We start from the raw sequence: 23,288 nt of genomic DNA on the forward strand, positions 1-23,288 counted from the left end.
GCTCTGCGGGTGGAGGTCGGTGCTGGAGGCTCCATTATTCTCTATGTAGAGTGTGGCTCTGCGGGTGGAGGTCGGTGCTGGAGGCTCCATTATTCTCTATGTGGAGTGCGGCTCTGCGGGTGGAGGTCGGTGCCGGAGGCCCCATTATTCTCTATGTAGAGTGTGGCTCTGCGGGTGGAGGTCGGTGCCGGAGGCTCCATTATTCTCTATGTGGAGTTCGGCTCTGCGGGTGGAGGTCGGTGCTGGAGGCCCCATTATTCTCTATGTGGAGTGTGGCTCTGTGGGTGGAGGTCGGTGCTGGAGGCCCCATTATTCTCTATGTAGAGTGTGGCTCTACGATTCGTGACCCCCGTCACGTGACGAGGGGGGCCCCACAGAGTCTGAACTGCCCCGGGCCCTGGCTACCCTTAATCCACCCCTGGTGACATGCAGGGTGGGGGTCTGTCTCTTTCCAGCACCACTAGCAGTTAGCAGACATGACTCTGGAGTCCATCATGGTGTGCTGCCTCAGCGAGGAGGCCAAGGAAGCTCGGAGGATCAGTGAAGAGACAGGCAGCTCCGCCAAGACAAGAGGGACACCCGCCTGGAGCAGATAAGGATTATCCATGGATCTGGCTACTCTGATGAAGAGGGGCTTCATTAAGCTTGTGTACCAGAACATTCACTGCAAGCTATGATTTGGGCAAGGGAGACCCTTAAAATTCCATACAAGTATCAACACAATAAGGGCCATGCACTGTTATTTCGGGAAGTTGATATAGAGAAGGTGTGCTCATTTCAGATCCCTTATGTAGATGCAGTGAAATATTTATGGAATGACCCTGGCATACAAGAATGCTATGATAGGAGACGGGATTATCAACTGTCTGATTCCACAAATAATTATCCAAATGACCAGGAACGTATTACAGATCATGGCTATCTACCTTCAACAACTTGTGCTCTGAGTCAGAGTGCCCACAACAGGAATCAAAAATCCATTTGATTTACAAAGTGTCATCTTCAGAATGGTGGACATAGGAGGGCAGCAATGAGAAGGAAGAAGTGGATACACCTCCATAATGTTCCTTGTAGCTCTTAGTGAATATGATCAGGTGCTCATGGAGTCTGATAATGAGAACCGGATGGAAGAGTGCCAAGCAACATTTAGGTTGTATCCTAAGTCACACTACAAGACTCGTTAAAGGGTTGATTGTGACTTGTAGGATCGCTACTACCAATAGGTGTCGCTGTAGAGTAAAAGTCCTTTCTTTCTTTCAGAAGAGGCAATAAGTACCATTTAGGATGATTATCACATATCCGTGGTTTCAGAATTCTTCACTCATCTTATCCTTATAATAGGCAATCAATATTGACATCAGCATTGATCAGTTGACTGAAGGAGTTGTAGTGCTTCATGGAATAAGGTCTGCTATTTTACCATACTTATACACTATGTTCCAATGTATTTATTTAAAGGCAGTCTGCAGGATTTAACCCCTCCAAGCCTTATATATGTGCATGAAGCTCTTTTAAAGACAAACTCAGTTAACACCTTTATATGGTCGGCCCCTTTCTCCCTTTATTCAGTAATCAGCATTTCATTTGATATATAAATTATGCCTAACGACTGTGGTGGATCTTAACCTTCCATCACTCCAGCTCTATTTCCCGCAGAGTGCTACCTGCTTTTGCTTCACTGACAGCCTCTATGAGGTGTTTCATTCAGGAAAAAAGCTGCAAGTTGATCAGGAAGAGGTGGCACCGAGCGGGTATAGAGCTGGAGCAACAGATCTACTCCCTCATTTGAATATGTATGCAAACCGATTTCAGATGAATAGACTGAACGTGTAAAAATATTGCTGGAAGTATCTTTGAAAGAGCTACATGAGCATACACATAGATTCGGCCTCATTCATTACCTAGCAGCTTTTTTTTTCCAGTTGCTACAAGTACCGCATTTGCTGGATCACGGCAAAACCCCCAAGTGTCACACATGTCTGCAAGTCCCATAGGGAATGAATGAGGCTGAATGCAGTGCTGCCACAAGTGATCTGTTACATGGCAAATGCAGAAAAACTACTGGATCTGCTGCAAAATGCAAAAATCACTGATTTGACAGTAGCCCAAGTCACTGACAGTGTCTGCATTACTCATGCTCACCAATGGGGGAGGCAGCACTAAAAGTGCCTAGGGCAGCACAAACAATACAGCCCTGGCAGGAAGATGTGAGTAAGGGTAAATCAATATATTTACTTTGTTCTATGTTCAGTTAAGCAAATCCTTAACACAATTTTTATTCGATAGCTATTCGAAACATACCTCAAATTTATCTGACCAACTCAGCTGAAGAATTCAAAGATGGTTAACCATTTTTTGTGACGTTAAAAGGACAACCCATTACACATTCTGGGAAGGACTTGGTAAAGCTCCCTGAGAAGTGAGTGAACAGTAGGAAACGTTGAAAAGACATGTCCAGCTTCTAGGTGCAGTTACTAATTTATTGCTGTTTCAATACATATTCCAGTATATCACAGCAAACAGACGCCTCTTGCCAGCCTGTGTGTTTTGACTCTTATGAAGTCTTAGTCCAAGAGTCAAAATGCATAGGACGGCAGTAGGGGTCTGTGTGTTGCACTATTGCATATATTGAAACAGCAAATGCTCAACTGCACCAAGAAGCTGGACCTGACTTTTCCACTTACAATTGTACACCAAGAGGTGGCGATTGCCTGTGCTTCTGGTCAGGATGGTCTGAATTGGGAATTGAGGATTAGTACTGAGCACAATGACATGTGACTTGAATAATAGGAATTGTGTGCTTACTTGTGTGGTAGTCACTAGCACTAACATTTTCTCTTTAGATTTCATCAACCTTTGGTGAGTGCAATAGAGGCAAGAGCTATTTTACCAAATGGCACAAGAAAACCTTTGAAGATCGAGAACTTGCTGAAACTTACATCAACCATACCCATCAGCAAGAAGGAATTTCCCATCTGAAGTTGAATATTGGGTAAAAGAGGAGAAAGCTTAAGGTAAGTCTCACCTCCAGGCATAGGCAGCCCTGCCATCCATCTTTATAGAAGTGGAGATAAGCAATGATGCATTATGGAAGATGTTTGGTCAATTAGTTTTAGTTATCACTACCATTGAGAGTGTAAGTTAGCTAACTTGTCCTTCTAGTTCCACAGATCTACAGCAATTAAGAAGAGAAAGAGGACAGAAGAGAGAGGACCAAGATGATGAAGTGGAAGAAGGAATCAGTCCAGGAGAGCAACTTAAGTTTATTCAAGAAGTTTCTTGAACAGTACTCAATTAGAGTAAAAGATCCCTTCCCATTACTAACCATGTGCAAATCAGCCAAACCGCTGCACAGTACTGCCAAGACAAATGGAGGTGAGCACAGAACAGAATTCAGAATTATACTTCATGCAGCACTATGGGAACACCCCCCCCCCCCCATCTTCTACTAATGGCTGCACCATACACAAGAAGCATTTTCTACCATCTCCCTTTTGTCTCCACTTCCTCAAGTGACATTTCCCAGTGAATGCATTTGTCTTGGTTGAAAGCAATGCTAAATTTGAAAAACCATCCAAAACACTACGTGTGAACACATCCCAAGTGGTGGAAGAACATTTTTGTTTTTGGTTATTTATTTTGTCTTACATACAAAATTACCATGAAAAGGATGTTCCTTAACATTTCCCTGGAAAATACATTTCAGTTTCATCTTTGTATGTTTTATTGTGTGCCTGTAAAAATGGCATAGGACTGACAACATTGTTCATAGCTGTGACCTGGGAGTCTGAAATGCTTCCAGGGGTATTCCCCATGATACTATGTAATTTGAACACTGTTCCTAATGATTTCAGATTTTTTTGGCCCCAAAATCACCCGAGGGGGCTTGGGGGTGGGAGGTCATGGTACAAGTGCTTACTTTTCCCCATTGACTTACATTGAGCTCATTACACGGGTTTATCAGGTATTCCAATTTGCTGGACCCAACCAATGAGCACCCTAGCTTTTTAGTGCTCGCCCAACACTAGGGCTTATCCGAATACCATTAGAGGTTTCCAAATAGCTGCATTGGAAACCTGGAGCGCTCCCATTTATCAGCGGTTAGGCGCCGCAGCTGAATGTGTTGCGGCTGTGTGACAGTCACATCACATGCCTGGAGAGACCAACACAAACAGGCAGGCAGTCTCATCAGGTCCTTTGTGATCAGACAACTCCCTCTATTCACATGGGATGAAATAATTTGCACAGATTGCTTAATCTCTTCACAGTGGACTAGGTCAGAAATTTACCCCATCAACAACAAACCATTCTTGGCTATTACTAGGTCACCAGTAACTCCACTTGTCTGCAACCCACTCAGTTTCTTTTGACTTTTCGTGGCAAGTCTGTTCATCCTTCTGCTGGGTCTGATCAACTTAGGGCCATAGATGCCACGAGTCATTATCAATCACATCAGCAAAGACCATTTCTTTTTTGGTCACATCCACACCAAACTCAATCTTCATATTCACTCGGGTGCAGTCTTGTGCTGACCACGTTTTTTCCAGAATTTCAAAGATGGCCACTGTGAAATGGTTCATGATGTCCACCTCTGACTGGCCAATCACAAGGCCAACACAGTTTAGTTGCAATCAGCTGCTCTTCAGACCATTGAGAGTCATTATTGGCATCATCCTTGAAAGACAGCTATATGTTATGAGTCGCTGAGGAGGGAAAAACAAGCCAAGCCACAGAAAACCAGAGAGGTTGGTAACTAAGAGGATTTCAGACCCCTGATCCCATCAACACAACTAGCATCAGCCGTGGAGCGTACCTACGATGATCCTAGATGCCTCGTCACAGCCGGAAAACTAAATAAGCCTTAAGCAAGAAAAGGGGAAATCTATACTGCCCCAGAGCAGACCCGAAAGCAATAGACAGCCCCCAGACATGTATTGCTGGTGAGACAAGATGAAAACACAAACAGATAGAAAAATAGGCTGACCAAATGATGGGGCCCACACTAACTAGAAAGGATAGGAAAGGAAAGATGCTGTCTGCAATCACGCACAAAACCCTGCCAAATATGTCGAACACTTTCTGATAACAAAAACCCTGAAGTCGCTAGACTTCAATTCCCTATATCAGCACTATGGTATATTCTGAAGACAGAGCAAAAAGACCAATCTGATCATGGACAAAAAGCAAACTGGCATAAACAGACATAAGAATGGAAATTCAGCACAGCCCCAGCAGGGGCTAGCTGACTACAAAAACTGAGTAAACCAGACCAAATCTCATGTGAAAAAATAGCAGAGCACACTTAGCTTGAGAAGGCAGGAACAGAACTGGAAACCAGAACCTCAGGGCAGGAAAAAAAATCACCAGCACAAAATTAGGGAGTCGGCTGACTTAAATCCAGTCAGAGACTCCTGATGTCCACTCACAGTCGTCCTCCTCAGGTGGCAGGTCTCTGCCATTTAGATCAGTTTCATTACCTGCTGTCACCACTAGAGGGAGCCCAGATGGAGAACTCACGACTCCTCTGTCAACACAGCCAGCTCCACCACCCTCACCAGAAGCCAGAGGTAAACCAGAAAATGAGTTCACAATAGCTATACTATAGGAGGATACAATTTATATCCTTCTGGTATCCCAAGGATTTCTTTTCAGGAATGTACTGGTGGCTATTCTCCTGCACACCCACTCTATAGGGATCATCTCACAGAGTGGCAATGAACCAGTAGCACTGCACTTAGTCACAAATGCTATCTTGATACCTGATTCTTGTAGCAGTTTGAATATGCAGCTGGTGGTCTTGTTGGAGATGGATGCTTTCCTCTCAATGTGGTCCTTCCTGGATGCATTGCCCGCTGTGATCTGGTCCTTGGACTGCATGAGGACAAAGCCAGGGTAATTTAGGAACTCATACAGCTAGTAAGTTTAACCTTCATGCAGCTTCTTGCCCAGTCTCAACTCACGTGTCCATGATCATCTATGTCTATGTTAATCTATTACACTGAAGGTCACTTGTCTGACCAAAACCTTTACTACTGTGTACTACTCCTGGAATAAGTTGTCACCTGAATATCAACCTGAGTGCCATTTTTTGCTAGATATGTCAACTTGTCAACTCAGACTAAGGCCTCTTTCACACATCAGTATTTGTATGCCATAACAAGGAATGTCTCCAAAATAAGGAACAGGAGTCAGTCTTTCAATTATATTTTTTTCTCGGTAAGTTCCATTCCCGGCTTTGGCATACAAACACTGATGCAAAATACTGACCAAACACTGACGTGTGAATGATCCTAAACTTGGCAGTTGATGAAGAATTGGTAATAGATGCAGGACAGCCAACAGCTTTAATTTATGATAAAAACAGAACCTGAATCTTGAGACAGAAGTCTACGGTCCTGATTGATCCATGCATAAAGCATCACACAATCTTGCATCAGAAGTGGAAATTTTCTAAGACTTCTTGGAATTACAACCATTATGGACATCCATGACATGTCACTGAATACTGCAATACTAAATCTTTCCACTGGGAGCACTGCAGAACAATGGAACACTTAGGCCATGTGCACACGATGCATTTTTAAAGCAGATCCGCAGCAGATTTTACCGCACAGAAACGCTGCAGATCCGCAAAGTGATTTACAGTACAATGTAAGGCTAAGTGCACACTGATTTTCTTTCTACGGATTTTTCCGCACAGATTTTATGAAATCCGCAGGTCAAATGATCTGCATTGTTCCTGCGGATTTTCCTTTTTTATTGCGGTTTTCCACTGCGGATTTGGAGAATGGAGGAGGTGGAAAATCGCACAAAGGTAGAGACATGCTGCATTTTTTGGACAGCACAAAAACCGCGCAGAATAAACTGGAGCGTGTGCACAGCATTTTTTTTTTGGCAAAGTCGGGTTTCATGAAACGAAACCCGACCCTAGGATGAGGTCGGCCACGAGGTCGGCGACTTACGCGCCAAAGTCGCATTTCAAAAGTTTGTTTTGCGCTCTTTCAGCCAATCAGGATCCACGGACACTGTGGGCAACGTGATGACATAGGCAGGGGTCACCACCATCTTTCAGATGGGCATGCAAGTGATTGGCGTCACAGGGGTTATAAAAGGGCGTGCACGCTGACCGCCATCTTACTTCTGCTGATCTTAGTATAGGGAGAGGTTGCTGCTGATTCTGTAGGGAGAGCGCTAGGCAGGGAAGAAAAAAAAAACTGCTTCTGCTGCTGCTAGCGATTTTGCCTGTGCAACACACCAGTCAGTGTGTCCACTGCAAGGGGAGGCTATATTGTGGTGGATCAGCGGTGTTGGTTGTTAGGCTGCCTTCTAAGGCTTTCTGACAGCTGCATTGCTGTTTCCCCACTGCTCTGCAAACTGCTTTTTTAAAAGCAATCACAATTTTTTTTTGTCCTGCTGAGGTACTGAGCGTGCATTTTTTAACACCATACAGCGGTGTACGCTCCTCACACAGTACCGTGTAACGGCTGTTATCACAGCCACAGTGAAGCTGTGTGTCAATGTGGAAGGATAAGTGGAGGACTTGTTCCGTTCTTACAGACCTACACTCTAGGGAGATTCCTATTCTGCCCAATTCTACATACATCTTGTAGTTTGTGATACACTAGCCAATATCGGCCTGTGACATAGCGCTCTGATATTCAGTGGGCCTCACACAATCCAAGTGTCCAGTGTCCACAAGTGTCTGCAGAAAATCTAAATCTCTCCAGTCCTATAGACACCTTGTACCTTGTTTTACATTACTATATAGTTTGTTGGATTTTGTCTACATTTCTACCAAAAATGAGGAAGGCTGGTGGAAGAGGCCGTGGAATTGGGCGGGGGTTGGCAGCTGGTAATGATGGTGTTGGATCTGATGGCAGTGGCAAAAGCAAAATAGGACCGAATGCAGGAGGTGTTGAGCCTGCGTCATCGTGTGGCTCCATAAGGCTTCGAAGGCTTAGTTTTCTAGGAGTTGGCAAACCGCTTTTAAAGCCAGAGCATCAGGAAAAAGTTTTGTCTTACATTGCTGACTCAGCCTCCAGCTCTATCGCCTCCTCTTCTTCAGTTGTAAAAAGTAAAAGCACTGAGTCGTCATTGGAGGCTCATGTTCATGAACCACACCTTTCCTTGTGTCCTTCACCCCAACCAAGATTGAAGGATGACGCAGGCCATACTATTGATTACTCCATGGAGCTGTTTTCAAATACCATGCCTGGATTATCAAGTGAAATGGTGAATTACCCATGCCAAGATGAATCTGACATGGAGTGCACTGATGCACAGCCACTGATGGATGATTCTGCTGGTACATTCACTCAGAGCACTACATTGTCCTTGCAGTGTAGAGAGCCAGATTCTGACCCTGATGAGACTCAGGTGCCCCTTCCCGCACACTATACCACCATACACGGTGACAGAGGAAGGTGCACATGACATTGAAGAGGGGGTGATGGATGACCCAGTTGTTGACCAAGATTGGCATCCATTGGGGGAAGAGGGTGCTGCTTCCAATAGCTCAGAAGAAGAGCATCCACAGCAGACATCGACATCGCAACAGCTGTTATCTGGCAGGCCCGGAGCACTCCAAAGACAGGTTCCAAAAATCAAAAGAGTTGCTGGACAGCTTGTCCAGAGGGTCAAAAGATCACAGCGTGCTAGGCTGCAAAATGTCTGCCAAAGTAGGAAGAGTGCAGTGTGGCACTTTTTTGAACAAAATCCTCATGATCAGGCCAAGGTTATCTGTAAGAAGTGCGCAAAGACCTTTAGCCGAGGGAAAAATCTGAAAAATTTGAATACCAGGTGCATGCTTAGACATTTAACCAGCATGCACTTGCAAGCGTGGACACAACACCAAACCTCAAGTGCCACATGTGCAACCGATCACAAAGAAGGTAGTCAGCAACGCTACATTGTTCCCCCACTGTAAGCCCACCGGTTAGCACAGCAGCAAATGTTGAGGTGTCGTTGCAAGGCCACAGCAGTCAGGGAATCCCACTGTTATATCAACGAAATACTAAATCTAGGCCATCAGAAAGAACACCAACTCCATCACCATCAACCCTCTCTCAGCCCGCCCTGTCCACCGCTACTTCCACCATATGCAGCTCTCAAGTCCAGCTCACCCTCCCAGACACTGAGTAGGTCAAGAAAGTACTCAGTCTCTCATCCGCGTACACTGGGTTTGAACGCCCACATTGCCAAACTAATCTCGTTTGAGATGATGCCCTTTCGGTTGGTGGAAAGCACAGCTTTCCGCGAACTCATGGCCTATGCAGTACAACGCTATGACCTACCCAGTCGCCACTTCTCTCGCAAAGCCATCCCAGCCCTACACCATCATGTAAAAGACCGCATTGTCCATGCACTCAAGCAGTCAGTGAGTGGAAAGGTGCACCTCACAACTGATGCATGGTCCAGTCGGCATGCCCAGGGCCGTTACGTGTCCATCACTGCGCACTGGGTTAATGTGGTGGATGCAGGGTCCACAGGGGACAGTGGTGGTGGGACAGTGCTGCCTAGCCCACGGTATAGGAAACAGTTGGCTGTAGGCGTTCGACCCTCCTCCTCCTCCAGAAGCGAAAGCTCATCCACAGAGCGCAGTCGTACGAGCACTCCATCTGCAGCTGCCACTGTTGCACACGAGGTGTCCCCCTATCGAGCAGATAGTGGAAAGCATCAGCAGGCTGTGTTGCAGATGTGTTTGGGCGACAGACACACCGCCGAGGTGCTGGCCGAGTACTTGAAGCGACAAACTGAGTCATGGCTGGGCAGTGTACATCTTGAGGCAGGCAAGGTAGTTAGTGATAACGGCCGTAATTTTGTGGCAGCCATAGCCCTTTCAAAACTCAGCCACATACCTTGCTTGGTTCACACCTTGAACCTGGTGGTGCAGTGCTTCCTCAAAAATTATCCGGAGTTTACAGCCCTGCTCCAGAAGGTGCGAAGACTGTGCGCGCACATCCGCCGGTCGCCTGTACACTCCGTTCGTATGCAGAAGCTGCAGCGATTGCTCCACCTTCCCAACCACCGCCTCATTATCGACATTGCAACAAGGTGGAACTCCACCCTGCACATGGTGGAGCGGCTGTGCGAGCAGAGGCAGGCCATAATGCATTTGTGGGAGGATACACGGCCAGGCACTTTGAGAGCAGACATGGAGTTGACAGGTGTGCAGTGATCGAATCTGAAAGACCTCTGTAAAGTCCTTCAGTGTTTTGAGGAATGCACACGGCTGGTAAGCGCAGACGACGCCATCCTAAGCATGAGCATCCCACTTATGCATCTGCTCATGCAAACTTTGACGCACCTTAAGGAGCAGGCGTCTGCAGACAATGTTGACGAGGAGGAAGAGGTGGAGGGAATCCTTGATGACATTCAGCCATTGTCTGCTCAGGGACCTCTCCTGGACGAGTTGGAGGAAGAAGAGGAGGAGGAGGATGATGATGGGGATGATTACTTAGGGGAGGAGGATGCATCTCGTGGGGCAAGTGAAAATGTTGGCGTGGCAAGGTCTGGTACAGGGTTTGTGCGTGACTGGAGGGATGTGGATTTGCCAGAAAGTGCTCCACCAACCAGCACTCGCAGTGCATCATTGACACCGGGAACGTTGGCCCACATGTCAGATTATGCCTTGCGGATCCTAAAAAGGGACCCCCGCATTGCCAAAATGATGAACGATGACGACTACTGGTTGGCCAGCATCCTGGATCCACGCTATAAAGGCAAATTACAAGACATCATGCCACAGGAGAACCTTGACCTAATATTGGCTAATAAACAAGCAACTCTGGTAAATCGGTTGCTTGAGGCATTCCCAGCACACAGCAGCGGTGATGGTTCTCACACGAGCCGTACGGGCCGGGGGCAGCTTGGCAGAGGTGTTCATGGTTCACACAGCAGAAGTGACGTTGGAGACAGGGGTTTCATGACAATGTTGTGGACTGATTTTTCAAATACCGCTCACACAACTGGTAATACTGCATCGATGGAAAGTGACAGGAGACAGCAGTTGTCAACTATGGTTACAAACTACTTTTCCTCCCATATCGATGTTCTCCCACACAGGTCATTCCCCTTTGACTATTGGGCCGCTAAACTGGACACCTGGCCTGAATTGGCACAATATGCCTTATAGGAGCTCGCTTGCCCAGCTGCAAGTGTGCTATCGGAAAGAGTCTTCAGTGCAGCTGGATCAATCCTGACAGAAAAAAGGACCCGTCTGTCAACCCAAAATGTGGATGATCTAACCTTCATTAAAATTAAACATGCATGGGTTTCCAAGGATTTTGTCCCACCTTCCCCTGATGACAAATAGGGTGACAGAAAAATGGCTTGCTTTGGTCCACCTCTTCCTGGGACTTGACCTATTTCGCCTTTTGCATCAGCTGAATGTCTAACATCAACATATGCCACTTTCTAAAACTCCCTAACTGTGCTGCCTCCCCCCCATGGCCGGGGTCACCACCTAGCGCACGACACCGTGCGAGTGCCGTTGCCCTGGACAGGTGGGTAGGCCGACTCTTGGGTGCGGGCACTGGCACAGGGTCCCTCATAGTGCAATCAAGTGTCTGACGGTGGTGGTGCACACCCGCCGTCAGACACACCGCCGTACTATGAGGGGCCCAGTGCCAGTACCGACGCCCACGAGTGGGCCCCCTTGCTTGGGCAGGGCCCCAGAATTTGCAATCTTTACCTCTCCCTGCTCCTCCGTTGTGTAGTCTGGGCCGTCAAATCCATACTGTGCCTGACACCGTCTGAGCCTGCCTCCTGATGTATAGACATATCTTTTGAATGTGTACGCTATCCATACATGTTATCCGGGGATACGGTACCCTTTCTCACCTTTGTGCAATCACGTGTAATCCATACTGGGCGTGAGAACGGCTGGCGAGCTGTTAAGCAAGCTACAGCACCTGTGGTTTGCACACGCAAGTTTTTCATTTTTTCAGGAATGACGGTTAGGCCTAATTCCGGAACTGCGGTTGACCTGCACTTACTGGGAAATCATTGTTCGCGGGTAATAATTGTAATCAGTGATCCCCATCACTAACGTTGTTCAGCGGGTTATCTGCACCTGTAAGCGACAAACGCTGGCCTTTTCAGTGTAGCGCACATGCAGCCACGGACATGTAAGGGCATGACACACCAGTTATTGGCCAATCTCATGTGCCAGAGCCTCACGTGTCCCTCTAGTAAGCCGGACTCGGACCGCGGGGCATGACGGAGTCTCGTTCGTTAACGTAATTAAGCTTGCAATGTGTGCATCTGTTCTGTAGCTGGCATGGTTGAGGTTTCCCAGGTGGAGTCGAATTTAACCGTAGGTTCCACTCCTGGTGGTGCCCTTCTGGACATTCCTTTAAGGTTCAGCTTTGCAACCATACTGCCCACGTAAAACAAACACTTTGCCTTCATGAACGCTGTTTGTAGGGTCATGACTCGTGGGAATAACGCCGCCCAATCAGTTAACCTGCTAGAGAGATCCTTCGTTGCTCCCAAGCATGACATCACACTCCCTAGGAGGAAGGTAATGCCACTGTGGCGACCGTACTCCTGGGGTCCAAACAAGTGCACTGATGCCCAGCCACTGCTCAATGAATCTGCTGGTACATTGACCCAGACCACTACATTCCCCTCGCATGCTACACGGCCTGAATCTGACCCTGATGAAACTCAGGTTACCCTTCCCATATACAGTTCCATCTTACACGGTGAGGAAGCTGCAGATGAAAGTGCAGGTTCGGCCCACCTGCCATCAGACACCACCGTACTATCAGGGGCCCTGTGCCAATGCCGTCGCCAACGAGTGGGCCCCCCCTGCTTGCTCAGGATCACAGCACTTGCAAGGTTGAAATACTGTGCAGTGAGATGGAAGATGGGGACGACGAGGAGTCCAGACTAGTACAGGGATTCCCTAGCGAGGAGACTTATTTGATTGTTTTCAATGTTGGGACAGCAATTTTTGGGGAGCACTATACTCTGGAGAATGATAGATGGGGCCCACCATACACTGGAACATTCCAAAGGTGGACATCAGACACTGGAGCAGCATTTACAGGGCCCATTATACACTAGAGCATTAGAAATGGGGCCCATTATGTTTGGAGCATTATTTGGGCCCATAAGACAGTGGAGCTTCATCCATGGGGACCAACATATACTGTAGCATTATGTGGAGCTCATCATATACTGTTTCAAACATTATATGGGACCAATGATTCTGTATGGAGAAATAGATGGGCCTCGTCATGAGATGTAAAAAGTGAAGTATTTTTCATTGTACTATACTGCTATGTCTCTGCCGTATCGGAGCATGATGAGTTGTGGTATGTGTTAAAGGGGCGCTGTTTCGCCCAGGGCACATTAAAAACTGGAGCCAGCCCTAACACCCCCACAACTTTAGCCAAATAACCCCCATTTTTCAGTGCGTAACTTGTATTATGAAGTTAATTAATGTTGACAAGCTTAAGTAAGAAGAATTGATGCTTTTGGCATTCAAATGAGCACTGTAGGTGTGTTTCCTGTCCTCCTATCACTGCCTACTTATTCCCCATTGACTTACATTGGGTTTCGTGACGACCGACTTTCCCTATAATCGGCCGATCTTGCTCGACCCGACTTTTGGAAAAGTCGTGTTTCACGAAACGAAACTCGACCCTAAAAAAACAAAAGTCGCTCAACTCTAGTCGGCACTATGTCACCATCACCCACTGACAGATTTGCCAGTTTGGGAAAAGAAAGGCTTTGTACAATTTAATAAGACTCTTGCACACAGTGACACGCTGTAAACAATTTGAGATAATAGCAAAACCATTTTTTGTTTTTGATACTATTGTCAAAGTTGCTGCCCATAAAAAATATGATGAATTATCTGTTGTAAGTGCAACTGCAGATATTCTAGCCAGAGGCAGCCGTGACAAGAAAAGTGTTTCAACAGAAACCTCTCGAGGCTTCAGTAGTTCAATAACAGAATAAAAAACAAATCTGAACTGAGACAAGTAAGTTAATGTGTATGCACAATGTACATTATTTTGATCAAAATTATGTTTACTAAATACCCTTATTATTATTATTACCTTTATGCATTATTTGCAGTATATTTTTAACTTTTAGTTCAGGATATTTGTGTTTTTTGCTTTCTGTTTTCTCTGGTTAATGGTCATGTGTTTAAATGCACTTACATTGTGCATACACATTAACTTACTTGTCTCAGTTCAGATTTGTTTTTTTATTCATTTCATTGTGCATTCAGTGCATATAGGGGTGTGACCGCCCTCTTTCTGAGCTGGGAAAGCCATCCAGTCTGGCCTAAGCTGTTACAAGTGGTTCAGCCGCTCGACCCTTATTCACATTCACGCCACTTGGCAAGTAATAAGGTTTTAAATACTAGAGTAGGGACTGTCCCACAAGGGTTGCCGTGACGTGGCGGGATGGCTTGTACATTATTTTGATCAAAATTATGTTTACTAAATACCCTTATTATTATTACCTTTATGCATTATTTGCAGTATATTTTTAACTTTTAGTTCAGGATATTTGTGTTTTTTGCTTTCTGTTTTCTCCAGTTCAATAACAGAGCCACATATCCCTTTTGCAGAAGACAAAGACATCTCTTGTTGCTTCCCAAGTGGATCCATAACCTCCCTTTTGTTTAAACGGGGTTTTGTGTCATGACTTATATGGGGAGCTCTGTCCTGTGGTACCAAAACATCTACAGGTTGAGTTCACAAGATATCATGAAAGTTTGGGTCTTTTAGGCCAAAAGAAAAGGTTAGGAATTCTCAGAATTTTTACTGGAAAAAGATGGAAGAGACTATATAAAGTATTGTTCAATCATGTCTCATTTGTGCTCAAATGAATCCAAGACCAAAAGGACAAACCTCCACTACTCCAAATTGCACCTGCAGATGGTCCATGGTCTATGTTACAGATTGGTCTGTTACCATCTGGTAAAAATGGTCTCAGGTATGCATTGGTTGCAGTAGATGTTATTTCTAAATGGGTTGTATTTTACCTGTCAGGAAAGATGATGCTTTGTCTACAGAGAGCATTATTTAATCATGTCTTTTGTACTTGGTAGATCCCAAGAATGATCACCTCTTATTGAGGAAGTCACTTTACAGGAAAAGGCATGCAAGTAGTTTGTACTATTCTAGGGGTACAACAGTTTAATGTACTTTACCATCCACCGTCAGCTGGTATTGTGGAAACTATGAAAAGAATAATAAAATCCAGAATTGCTAAGATGTTCTTGGACAAAGGAGATACTTGGGTTGATGAGTGTGAGGAACGACTTCTTCCACAACTCATTATCCTCCTTTCGAACTAATGACAGGAAGAAAAGCAATTTTTCCACCTGAACCATTTTTGTCCACACCTCAAAGAGATGCTGTTGCAAGGCCCAAATGGTTGCAGTAGTTGCAGGAAAGCTTGAAAGCCATACTTCCACATGCTGCATCAAGAACGCAGAGAATGGAGACACCATATGAATCTCCATTCAAGAAAGGGGCTCTAGTGAGGATTAAACTGTCAGGAAGAATGGACCTTGGGAAAGGAACTGGAAAGGTCCCTTTGAGATTATTGAAACCATGGGACAAGTTATGATTCTTGTTCAACAAGCATCTAATGCGGTTAAATTACCCACAGACAATAAAGTGTGGGTACATGTTGATCAATGCAAGTTGTATATTGCAGAATGATACTGCATTTATTTCAGGAAGAAATGGATTCCAATAAGAGCTGGAATATGACACATCCTGTCTTTGATGGATTTGATTCAACACCAATCCTACAGGAGAAGACATTTCTCAGGAAAAGCTATTTGATGGGAATCACATTTCTGTTACTCTATACTATTTCAACTGATCTATGCAGAAGATCTTTTACATCATGGAATAAATACTAGAAGTGAATGAACCTGGCCAAAAACTCTACATTCACAAAGTCCAAGAGGATCTAGTCTACAATACCTAATAGATGAAGACATACCAGACAATTCAGCAGATATTACTGGAAACATTTGCATGGATTATGGTGTAAAATGCTGTATTGAGCTACACTTTATTCACGACACTGACATAATATTACATGCTACCACAGGACCCAAGACTAAGTTCACACAGTTACAAGAGATTACATACACACACTAATAAGACAGACACATGGGAAAGCAGTCCTACAGATATGTTTTACTGGAATATAGAAATAAGAGATTAAGAGGAATCTGTGTGGTCAGGTGATATTACAAATGATGTGATCACAAAAGGGAAAGTTGCAACACCCAAAACAGATATGTGGTTAATGACACAATTTTGGGAAAATTTTCGATTCTTCATTACTTTCCATTACAGAAGGAGATGAAGATTGGGTAAAAACATGGAACTTCCAGATAACCAGTAGCTGTAGTGTGGCGCCCCTGAGGCTCAGTCGCCACAGAGATACTGCACCTTCTCCTAAGGTGTAGTGCCCCACCATCCAGGTAAGGTGGGAACTCCTTTCCACACTCGCATCCCACATAACAGGGTAGTTCTGCACAACCACATTGCGGCTCAGTGCTTAGAGAGTAGCAGGGCACCTCTGGTGATTCCCTGCATGGAACACTGGATATGCTGGGAGGTGGGTGGAGCTAAGATACATAAAAGAGAGGGAAAGTGTAGGATTAAAGGTTCATTCTGACAGAGGGTCAGTGAGGAAGGAAGCCACTTGGGAGGAGTGGGGATCCCTGGAAGAATGGATGGAGGAAGGAGTGCTGCAGCTGCCTCAGTGATCTGAGCCAGCTGGCATGGGAAAGAAACAGAAGGAGAAAGAGCTGCAACCTAAGCTTCCATAAGAGAAAGATCAGTGCGGAACGAAGGAGTAGGAGAACAGAGAGGAGACGTGGATTGGAAGAGGAACCCTGCCTATAGGTTCTCAGCGCAAGGTCGGGGCCCGGTCCCCGAGGTTGTATGGACACTTATGGTTCTGCAGCAGACACCAGTGGAGTAGTTGGCTGTAAATGCACTACTCTCATCTAAGACTTGGGGCACAACAGCAACTGAATAGAGAGCCAGGACTCTGGAGAAAGGAGTCCCCAATAGAGGCTACAGCTGTCTGCCATACGAGTAGAGTTGTTAGGAACATCTGACAGGAGGAAATTCAGAGTACCACGGTACTGGAGATCATCACACTTAAATGCGCTATAGAGGAGTCGTTCAGGAAAGGTACATGTTGGCAGAGTGTTGGAGAGGAGCTTTCTATCTGGCCTGGAGGTTGGCCGCATCTCTGACCCGGAGGACACGGCCCGGAGGCAGGCATCCTTGTTTACCGCAGACTGATTTAAGTCTTGGAACTACAAGCCTCTGTGTCCTCCATTTATTCTTGCGCCAAGCCGCTCAGCACCACTACATCTGGGTACCATCCTTTACACTGCCCTGGGACATGAGCCCTGCCTGTGGAGGGCTATACCATCACTGCTGCTTCCCACCATCTGTCCCAGAGGATCTGTCTGCAGCGTCGGCTTAACACCTCCATTGCCGAGCACCACAGGTGGTGTCACGAACTATTCCATGTCACTAACTTCATATACCGCCATTGACTTGGGCACCCAGGGCCACGGTCTGGGTCACTGCTGCTGTGACACGTTCCCCTGACACCGGCCCGGTACAGAGTACCATGCAGCCCTGGGAAGGCGACCCAGTAGCTTTTACAGTAACAAGTACTAAGGCTCCAGAAGTAAGGATTACACCACATATTTGTACTTATTCAGATGTAGTGATACCAAATTGGCTAATTTTTTTTCCTACTGGGTAAAATTTGGAGATTCAAACAAAATTGTAATAAATCTTGTATAATCCTTGCAGTTAGGTGTATGATGACCTCTGATGCCGCAGACATGCCAGCTCAAGACGATGGTCATACCAGATGCTGTGCTATACCCTTCAGAGATGTGGACAACACAGAAAACCCTATTGACCTGTGCAGTTTTGACTTCTGTAAAGAGCTTGTTGAGGGAGGATTTGGACAAGTGTTGATTTATCCTCAGTGTTCCCCAATGTATTTTGCACCAGCTACACTGGAGGAACATACATATTTATTGTAGTGATCCATTACACAGATTCATATAATATATGGCAGTTTGTTCTGATCTGTTGTGATTTTTACCTCCAGTCATCTTGGCATCACACCCAGTCAGTGCGGAACTCATGGCTGTAAAAATAGCAAATAATAAATGTAAAGAGGAAAAGGTGTACAGTGAATTAGAAATCCTGAAAATGGCCACCGGGTGCCGTTATTTGATCTGTCCTTGGTCTGAGTGGACATCAGAAATCTACCAGAAGCTTTTCAGTGATCTGTGTATGTGGCATCTGCCATTTACCAATTTTTTCTGCATTTGCTTCTGAAATGTTGCTAAAAGTCTCTTCAGAATTTGGCTAGAACTCTCGTGCCACCTATAGGAAGGAGCAATCCTAATGGTCAATGTGCTACTCCCTATAGGTGGCGCTAGAGTTCTTGTTCTTCCTCTCTGAAGAGACAACAACTTGCACATTTCCCCAAGGAGCATTACAGCTTTAAAGTCTCCTCATATCGGCATGCTTACCATGTCACTCTCTGCTAGGAAAGACTTCAGCCCGGGATCCCCTTCTAAAATGTTGTGTTTTCACTTGTTTTTTTTTCTGCTGCCAAGTATGAGCGTTTATGCATCTTACATAGTAATGCCTGCTGTGGGCACTTGCTAATTAAGTAATTATTCAAAGCAAATTAGTCCTTTCATCCTAGAAAACTTCTGATAATTTCAGATCTGGCTTGGGGAGCGCATGTGTACACACAAATTTATTTCTAAGTGCAATATTTTCAGAGTGTCTTAGCGGTTAAACATGGCATGTGGACAGGGCAGGAGACAGGCAAGGCTGGCCAGATATTTAAACAAATATGCTTCTTGCTGAATTGCACACCACTTAGTTGCTGCTTTCTTTTGCCTCTACTGCCCCTTTACACATTCTGTATACTCATCATCAGCCCCTCCATTCCTCCTCTCCCATGTACAGCACAGAGGCTGACATTTCACAGTCAGTCACTCCAATCCATCCAGTGCACAAAACCTAGACAAATTAAGCAACCTGTTCATATCTCCCTCTAGTCACTGGTGACATCTGATCTAACCCTTGGCCCCCTTCCACCATTATAAATGAAAACTCACCCTGCAGCACAGATATCCTGACAATCTTATACACATTCAGTGCTCACCTTGTCCTTTCTTAATGGTGCCCTCTGGAACTCACAGTCAACATGCAAACTCCTGCATATCCAAGATTTAAGTTAACTAAGTTGGTTTAAGTGGTAAATTAGGTATAAACATGTGATAAGGATTTTAACTGACCATAGAGCAGAGGTTTATCTGTAGGTCATTGGCAAATCCAGATGTTTTTTAGCAACATAAGCTGTAAAAAGTTTCCACACATCTAGAAGCAAAAGTTATCCAATCACCATGATCTTACATATAGAAGATGCCCATCTTTTGCCAGAAAGATATGAATTTTGAAAGGTTGGGAGAAATGGGTGTTGACCAAATAAGTGGTGAGTCGATAGCTATTGATAGTGTATGGTCATTAGTTCTTAGCAAAATTTAGCTGGCTCTGTCAGTGGTCTGGAGACTAATATCAAATGCATGGGGCCAATTTTATTATTCCATAAAAATATCTATAGGTTGCACCATCTATTGTGCACCAAAAAGCAAATACCAGCAGGCAAAATGATGAAGTTGGTCTCCCAATACCTTATCACTGGTTGCCCAATTAATCTGGCAGTGGCTCTCAGAATACACATTAATGTGATTGCCATGTGGCAATCACAGCAACAGTTTTATTCACTATAGCAGCCACTGTCCCAACAGTAACATCTTCAATGTTTGGTATTTTTGCTTTGGACGAGTCACTGCTCAGATCAATCTAAATCTCATGGTACTGATCTGTTTCCTGCAGGTTGGAATTCCCAAGGATGCAGTCAACATTATAGATATCTTTGGCTCTCGACTATTTGCATGGTAGAGGGTTGGTGCACAGGGACCTGAAGCCAGACAATGTGTTGCTCATGGACAAAGATTGTCATAAAATCAAGCCAAGTGGCTTTGCTTTGACCCAACTTGTAGGAAACTGTTGTCCATGTCACATTATCCTGTACATGAATACAGAGGACTAAGAAATGATTCTTCAATCTTGAGCACTACTATAGATAATTGTTCATGGGGAGGGGTCCTTGTTGCTTTGACTGGATATTTCCTTTGGCTTAAAGCAATGGAAACTGACGCAATGTACCGAGTATACATCAACTGGAAACATGTCCAGACTGTACTCCACCTGCTTATTGGGAGAGGTTAAGAGAAGCCATAAACATGTAAGGCCAGGTCTATCCATGAACCTCTTGTAGTCATCCAGTTTTGTCTTCAATTACCTCAATTTTCCCTGGAAAGCAAATGTCTTTGACCATGGAATCAACTTGGCAGTTAAGGTAAATGAATTCGTAGAAGAATTTGGAGAACATATAGCTTGAGCTTTTTTGCAACTTGCTGTACAGATTACTTTAGTGAGAATATCAGGTCTTATGGTCAGCGTTTTTCACAATATGTTTTCTGTTGTATATTATCTTGATTGCCAAACTTGGGATGTACATGTTACCATTATCACCTCTGGGCTTGTTCTTTATAGCTTATGGAACAGCTTGAGTTTATGATCATGTGTTGCTTTCTGGGTTCTCTATTAAGTCTTGAGACAGAAGCCTGAAATCCAATTATATTCATCCATACAGAAATCACACTGCTCTCTTGGATCCAATGTGAAAATTCTAAGACTTCATGGATGGACATGGTGCCACAATCATTCTAACCAGATCCTGGTGAGGGAACCTTCTGAGAAGTCCATGATTATGGAAACAGAAGCAGCTTTAAAAAGCTAGTATTGCATGAAACCTGTCATTCTGAAAGTTTTGCAGAGAATTGACAATCCACAGAAGACTCCAATGCTAAGGAGGTCTGTCCACAAGTTCATACAAACATATGACTTGTTCTGCAATCCTACTTAATACTGTAAGCATCATTGACCTGTTCACAGGATCCTTTTATGCCAAGTTCACATGTGCAGTATTCAGCCATTTGAATCAAGTATTCAGTTTAATGTATCCATAAGAAATTAAAAGGATATGGTTGCATTTTAATCTAGTTTTTGAAGAAATCTACATTATACCTGCTTCTTTCTACTCGCTCTCCCAACAACCTGTGACACTTTTCTACGTTTAATAGGCTTACTTTGGGATTCTTTTGCAATGACCACATGAGTCCAGAAGGGAGACCAGGAAGTGCCATTGACAAACATGGATCCACTCAGCTTCCAGGATGACATGAGAAGGGTACACCACCATGTTCCAGGAGAATCATCTGCACCCAGAGAATTCTTAACGTGTTGATGTCAATTGCCAGTTTAGATGACATGTGACAAATATCACTAAGGACCTAGCAACAGGTCATCCACGCAGACCAAACTCCTTTTCTTTACTCCGCCCTGTTCAAGGGATCTTAAAAAGGATCACAATCTGAATAGTGGTCTCACCTAGCGGACCCGAGCGGCCACTTCAGCTCATCCCACTTGCAGACTAAATGCCTTTCATGGACTGTCTCCAGGATGGTCTGAAAAGCACATGTCAGGAACACAAAGAGCAGGGACATTTTTCTCAATTTAAGATGTCAAGGAGGCAACAGCTCAATCCAGTTGCAGACCACCCTTTCTCCAGACTCTGCACTCTCCCCATAATGACCACTCAGGCTTGTAAATGGAAGCAGAACATTCAAAGAGGAACACTCAAGCCACAGACATCTGTAACATCTGACTCATCTTCCTGTCCCAAGTGGGCCTTTCCAGCTCAGCCTCAGTATTTGGCTAGTTAGAGCTTACCTCCCTCCAGATAGTTGGGGTCTTCCCTGACAATGAAGACCCTTGAATTGGGTTGCAAGTCTACATTATTGCACCAAAATATTCTAGAGTTGTTTTGTTGCTTAACCATTTCGGGCAATTTACCCACTAATATCCCATTATCACCAATAGGAATCCACAGAACATTGCATGTTAAATATAAATGTAAAAATATATTGCATCTAAATGTTAGAGCAAATAGTAAATCTAACTATAGTTTTTTCTGCAGCAGAAAACCCAAACCATCCAGTGTCATTAGTAACAGCCTTCAGTATAAAGAACAAGGAGACTTGGAGGTGATTTTGCCCCACAGATCCTTGACCTCAACATCAGTCTGTGTGATCACATGAAGAGACAGGATTTGCCCAAGCCTCATACACTGTCAGGCAGGTGTTCCCAAACATCTTGGAAAACTACCTGCAGATCTTCAAATGCCATCAAAAACGGTGTGCAAACAAGAAGTACCTAGAACTGGTGATGGCAGAGATTGGTCCCCAAATACTGATGCAATTAAGATTTCTCTTTTGTTCATTCATTTTTACAATAAATGGATAAGAAATTATGAACACCAGTGTTTCTGGAGGCATTTTTTCCCCACAACACCTGAAGCCCAGGGTGGTGAAACATGTCAAGGTGCTTGTCAGCTCCCCATCTTGTGTCTCTGGTGTCTATTACTACTGGCTGGAGGCTGGAGAACACACAGCAGCAGCAATGTTTGTTCCCAGATGGTCCCAGAGAGTGAATGGCAGCAGCAGCACTGGCAATGTTGGCTGCCAGTCCCAGATCGAGTGAGTGGGGTGGGAGTGTTGTAATACATCTCTTCCTCTGGTCTTAGCTGGACATTATATATTATAGATTTGCCTGGACTGTACATTGTATATTATAGATCTACTACCTGAGCATTATATATTATAGATCGCCTGTCCCTGGACATATATTAGAGATCTCCCTGGACATTATACCATATTTTCTAGCGTACAAGATGATTTTTTTAACCCCTGAAAATCTTAAAAGCTAGGGGTCGTCTTGTATGCCGGATGTTATCTTATAGGGCAGGTGCAGAGCAATCTGCGGTCATTGCGTACGGTGGTGGATAGATGGGGGGGAGGGAGTGGTCCCGATGACAAGGTGAGGGGGCGCCTCACCAGGAATGTGCAAGTAAAGTATCCCCATTACCTCATTATGGCAGCGGTGTTCTATGCAGCTCTCTGCTAGGGTGGCGGCTCTGTAGCAAAGGGGGCTTCGCTGGCATTTTGTCAGAGCCCGGAAGCCCCTGAAGCTCCACTGGAGCGATGCGGTGGCCTCCAGGAAAATGGCCACTGGGGCGGTGCATGCTCAGATTTAGATCTTGCCCCG

At 44.9% G+C, this 23,288-nt stretch overlaps 2 pseudogenes; one reads left to right on the plus strand and one right to left on the minus strand.

Moving 5' to 3' along the window:
- Positions 1-253: 253 nt before the first annotated feature.
- On the plus strand, positions 254-1,411 carry LOC141055978 (guanine nucleotide-binding protein G(q) subunit alpha-like; annotated as a pseudogene).
- A 2,734-nt stretch (positions 1,412-4,145) lies between these two features.
- Positions 4,146-21,688, minus strand: LOC141056017 (bifunctional phosphoribosylaminoimidazole carboxylase/phosphoribosylaminoimidazole succinocarboxamide synthetase-like; annotated as a pseudogene).
- Positions 21,689-23,288: the final 1,600 nt, after the last annotated feature.

The sequence above is a fragment of the Dendrobates tinctorius genome, unplaced genomic scaffold (assembly GCF_039654945.1).
Source record: "Dendrobates tinctorius isolate UK_male_01 unplaced genomic scaffold, ASM3965494v1 ptg000193l, whole genome shotgun sequence".
NCBI lineage: Eukaryota > Metazoa > Chordata > Amphibia > Anura > Dendrobatidae > Dendrobates > Dendrobates tinctorius.